The 5,921-nt window shown below is 34.7% G+C and overlaps 1 pseudogene; it reads right to left on the bottom strand.

Moving 5' to 3' along the window:
• Positions 1-5,152: 5,152 nt before the first annotated feature.
• Positions 5,153-5,497, bottom strand: LOC101566241 (annotated as a pseudogene).
• Between the last annotated feature and the right edge of the window lie 424 nt (positions 5,498-5,921).

The raw sequence follows: 5,921 nt of genomic DNA, 5'->3' as shown, positions 1-5,921 counted from the left end.
ATTTTTAATTGTGTAGTTATTCACATTAGTCTCAGGTGCTGTTGTATTGTTTGCTTTGATTTCTCGGTTTTTCATGTGTTTGGGTCTTCATTCTTTTTCTCTTAGCACAGCGAAAGTTTGGTTAACTATGTCTTTACAATGGACTTAGTATTACTTTTTAAAAATTTCTTTTCTAGTTCTATTTCACTTATTCAAACTGAGGGTGCTATTTCCTTCTGTCTGTTAACATCGCACTTAGGTTGTTGTTCTCTTTCTAGGTATTTGATGTGCTGAGTGTCTGAGATCTTATTTTCATTTTTTCTCAATACAAATATTATGAAACACACCTCTCAGAACTGTTTTTATGTTGTATCCCATATATTTTTGTGCATTGTTTTCCATTTTTTGTTTCTCTCGGGATTTTTCTCATTTGATTATTTCTTTAATCCACTTGTTCAGAAATGTGTTAATGAAGTTCTACATTTTGGGGGATTTTAAACTTTTTCTTTCTTATAGTGGTTTTTAATTTCATATCACTCTGGTCAAAATATATAATCAGTAAAATTTCAGCCATCTTAAATGTGTTTAGATTAGGTCTGTGGCCTAAATGCAATTTATCCCAGAGGATATTCCTTGTATACTTGAAAAGAATATACATTCTGTTACTACTGGATGGAATGTTCTGTAATGATTTGTGATGGCTGTTTGGTCTGGGAATTGTTGGAGTTCACTGTTCCCTGGTGTATGTGTATGTTTGTACGTCTCTGTGTGTGCATGTGTGTTTTGTCTAGATGATCTATCCACTGTCCAGGTGCAGAGCTTAAATCCTCTCCTACTATTGCACTGATATTCCTCCCTTCAGCTCTGCTAATATTTGCCTTGCATATTTAAATGTGCTGTTGTGGAATGTCTGTACATTTAGGTTGGACCTGCAGGAGGATAGTGTTGGAGACCTTAGGGGCTGTCACAGCACCGAGGAAAGCCTGAAACCTGTGACTGCCCACTCTGTGGTAAATGTGCTGCTGAGTTCTTAGCAAAGGGAGGGCCTCCTTGGACTCCTTCCACATGGAGATCTCTCTCTCTATGGTGTGCTTCTTGGCTTGATGAAGAGTAATATAGGTGATATGAAACAATTCTTATCCTCTCCAGTGAGCGTTTCATACTTCTGCACTCTATACCAATGCTGGCATTTGTCATCTAAATTCCTTATTTCCCATGAAGGCATTTTCTCATGTAAGTAGTTGCTCAAGCTGATGTTTCTGCAAAATAATAAGCAATAGCCCTACTATAACAGTTTGTTGATGTTATTCCTGTAAACAGTTCCTAGTCCTTTCATAAACAGTTTTCTCAGATTTGTTGTGTATCCAACTATGTCCCCACAGCTTTATAGCCAATAAGTCTATGAAGTCAGTCATCAAAATGACTAGATGCCCAGAATGGAATCCTCTGCCATGTCTAGTGCTCTCTAACTTATCCTTGGGACCATGTGTAGCCAGGGATGTGGGCACAGTAGACAATTTCTTGCCAGAGGAATGAAGAAGCCAGTAATCTCTTCAACTTTGAGTGATAGCAGCAAATGTTGAAATGCAGGTGTGAATAGAAAGGAAAAAGCAAATTTTGCATAGAAGACAATGCTAAGTTAAAAAATTAAGATAAAAGAGGAATTTGTACAGATTTTCAAAGTATGTGAAGAAAGGTAATAATTACACCAGTTTGGTAGAATTGCTAAACAATGGGTATTTGATCAAGATTGCAGAAGTGAGATGTAAAATATTTTTCAGAGTGGATGTTATTTCACAATTGGATGTTGTCTCATGAGAGGGCCATTAGTGATATCATCTAAACTGACCTTGCTGTAGAATACCCATTCTATAAAGCAAAGAAGTAAGTTGCTTTGCATTTTTTACAAAAACATATTTTTACTGCAGGCTTCATATTTTCACCTATTAACAGGTTTATTATGAGCAGAACAAGTCATCTGGATAAAGTCTGGACAAAGAATTAAATAAGAAGCACACCTCTGAACATTACATCTATCCAAAAGTCACCAATATGTTCAGATCAAGTCACTGTAATGCTCTCCCAACAAAGAGGGCACTTTCAAATTTCTATCTACAATAGTTCCAGATTGCAAAAAGGAGAAACAATAAAGTTAGCAAGAAAAAGACTCTCCATTTCCCTGCAAGAGGTAGTGAAAGAACACCTGAAACCTGCTGATATTATTGAAAATGATGAAGGTTGTGATGAATCATGCACCTACAATATATAAATGGCAATGGAATAACTGTATCTGACAAAAGTAAACAAAAAGGGCGATATAAATGAAGGTTCATTTGGTAGTGAACTATATACATACAAAATAGTTAACATAGATATATAGCAACTTTCTCTTAGTTCAATGAGAAGAAAGTTTTGAACTAATAGTGTTTAGACAAGCTATCACATCTGCATCTTTTACTATGAATAACTACTAGAAAGACAACAATATGCAATGTATTAATTATTGTAACTGTCCTACTAACCTGTTTTGAAACTGTCTCATTGCTACTTCTTTCTCAAAAAAAATATATAAAAAAATCCACAGTGTAAAAAAGGCAATCATAAATAAATAGTTTGCACACAGTGTCTTCTTACTGTCTTTTCTTATCAGTATGAGTGTTTGTTACGTTTGTGTGTCTGTGTATGTGTTTGTGTTCATATGTATGCATGTATGCACCATCAAGTGTTTGTGTGTATGTCTGCATGCTATTGAAAAGCATCTAAATCCTCTGGAAACAAATTCCAGGAGTTTCTGATCCTTTTCTCATAATTTTACTCATAAGTAGAATTCCTAAACAAAATAAAAGAGGTAAGAAGATGACTGGTCCCAAAAGCAGAAACATCTTACAGAGAACACCCAGCACTGTTCTACTTGGCTCTGAGTACTACCTGAAGTAAACAGGAAAAAAGTTTTCAAGAATGAACCCTGAACTTCAAAGAAGCATATTGAAAAGCCTAATTATTCAAGGCTGTGAACAAGTGATTACAAGGAAAGGGAACAGTGGAACATTTATTTCCCTTCTTTTAATTTCTATGCAACACATATTAATTTGCCCAAAAAATACCCCAAGTCTTACTCTAAAAATGCAGTTTTCAAAATAACATTGAAAATAGTTGAGTCTGAATCCTCCTAAAAGCCATATGATGTTTTTAACCAAAAAATAATAGCTAGAGCTGTTTCCTAAGAATAATTATGGAATTGCACAATCTAATCTTATGCAACCTTCCATCAGCTGTTCTATCCAAAAACCCACAGGTATTGCAAGCCACATGTTTTTAAAAAAATCTGTAATTCTAGCTTGGAATCACAGTAGGTCTTCCTAGTTAGGTCAGCAACAGAGGAAAAACAATGTCACTCTAAAACTCTAATACAATACATTCATCCCCTTATGTCTAAATTGGAGCATACTGTAAGAGAAACAAAATACTATTACAGGTAATATCACTTATTAGACAGAGTCCAAGTAAACAAGAATATGTCCATTTATTTCTTTTAAAAAGTAACCTCTTTGCTATCATCCCCATTACAATCATCCCGTGGAAGAAATTTAGAAAGTAAGCTCTTTCACTTTTCTTTAGCCATAAAAGATAGAAGAAGAAAGATAAGGTTTTCAAGTCTTTTGCAGTCATAAGTGATTGCTCACTGATTGAATTTCCTCAAATTTATAAAACCATTCCAAAAGGAGTTTTCACCTACTTTCAAAAATAATCAAGTTACAAGTAGTATTTGGAAAATAGATTTTTTTTTACAAAAGTACTGAGAACAGTTGCATCTATTCTAGCCACTTATTTCAAAGCCATTTGAATTCTGAAATTTCACAAGGGAGAAAATTTTTAGTTATTTCTCTGCCTACAATTCTAGCCTGCAGACTTAAGTAAATTTGTGTTTAGGAAAACAGTAGTACAGGAAACAGTAACACAGGAAACTCTGGAAATGCAAATTTTCAGGCAGCTCGTCAGACAGACCAAATAACTATCAAAAAACAAAACAACGCAACAAAGACACAAAATCTCCTGTAGTGAGGTCCTGAAAACTGTAGTTAGGCAAGACCTCCAGGCAATTCTTTCACATGTAATGCTGAGGACCACTCACTTCCTTATCCCATAAAGTTGCTCAAACTTCGAAAGATAAAATAAAAACAAGGAAAACATTGAAATACACCATTTCTCTCACTTTGATTTCAGTTAACCACATCTGTTTATAAACCTACATAGTTTATGAAAATACTAGTACTTTTATCAACCTTGGAGGAATTTGGGGTGAAAAAAATTTTAAGGGTTGGTGTTTATTGAAAAGATTATACAGATGATCAAGTTAATAACGATATACATTCTTTCTTTCTTATGTGAGCTGCTTAAAGCCCTCACTTTAAAATACGTGTATGGCCCACCTATGGCCTGATAGCAATGCCTACATGTATGCCTATTGTCTACAGTTTTTCTTGAGTGAAGATAAAATGAACAGTTATAACAAAGACCACATGGTCCAAGAGAGGAATATGTCTATTTTGTCTTTTAGAGAAAAGTTTTTGCTGATCCTACCAAGCCTAACATACCAGAGAAAAAAACTTTCTGATTTTTCTCATTAGGAAAAAAAATCAAAAATTCATTGTGAGCCTGGAGTAAATTGGTACAAGATCTGGATTCCAGAAGAATGTAAGATCTAGCTATTTATAATAAACCCGTGTGGATGCTATTGACCTCTGCTATTTGAATGACTTGACTAATTTAGCCACTGGTGCTTGGTGATTGGACCCAGTGTGCTCCTCAATGGAGTGTTGTTTTAGTAAAAGGTTGACAGACACTGTCCTCTGAGCCAACTGTATGGTATATTCAAAATTAGGTTTCCAGAATCATCATAGTGTATCTATCCCAATATCAAAGAATATGCTAAACTTACAGAGAAGCATAATAGGTTTGATAAATATCAGGTTTCATATTCTCTGATGACCTAAGAAAGATACCATCTATTTCCTCCAGTACAGTCACACCCACACAAACACACCACACACACATAAAAAGAATAAGAAAAGATAAAGAAGATAAACAAAAATATTTAAGAAGCTTTACTTTTTTATTTTAAAGTTACATTTTTTGAGCCTTTCCATCTTTTATTACTTTAACAGCTTCATGTTTATTTAGCTTTCTGACTCTGTGCTTGTGCCTTCAACCCTTTCACCACAATTTTCTGCTCTTCAATAAGGAAAGCCCGCTTGATCCTGTCGCGGACATACTTAGCACACATGGAGTCCCTGCTGACGTGCTTCTTTGTCTTAGACAATCTCATAAGAACTTGAGGCTGCACAGCTCAACCCCCTCGAATTCTGCCTGGGCACATACCACAGACAGATTTGGGGGCCTTCCCAAACTTCTTGGTATAGAGGTAAACAATTCTATTCCTTGGGGTTCTGAACAGCCTAGTTCTGTTAGAGGCAGGGTTGTAGGAAAGCCTACGACGGTATGTCAGATGCTGGACCATTGTGAAAGCCTTTAGACACTGTACCCAGAAGAGTAAAGTTACATTTTGTTAAATATATTTTTAAAAGAATACAAAATAGCAATAAAAAACCAGTAACAGACACAATACAAAATTTCACTAAACAGAGTAATAGGAAATCAACAATAGTTGCTATACTGCATGACGTTATCTTCAAATTAGTTGTTTAGGTTACTAGATATACCATTCAAAATTGGTTCAAAACAAAACAAAACAAAAATACCAAAACAGTTATATAAGAAATTTAAAAGAAATAAAATATTAATAAGAAAAAATTTGAGCATTAATTGCTCCTTTGAAAAGACCAGCAGAAATTAGCAATAAAGTTATCCAAATTATCTACATATATACATAGATATATCTTTTTCCCTTCTTTCTTTTGTCCTCTTCCTCATTCCTGCTCCAT

The sequence above is a fragment of the Octodon degus genome, unplaced genomic scaffold, assembly GCF_000260255.1.
Source record: "Octodon degus isolate 3935 unplaced genomic scaffold, OctDeg1.0 scaffold00020, whole genome shotgun sequence".
Classification (NCBI taxonomy): Eukaryota; Metazoa; Chordata; class Mammalia; order Rodentia; family Octodontidae; genus Octodon; species Octodon degus.
The sequence above is the reverse complement of the archived record's forward strand: the minus strand, read 5'-3'. Positions and strand labels throughout refer to the sequence as shown.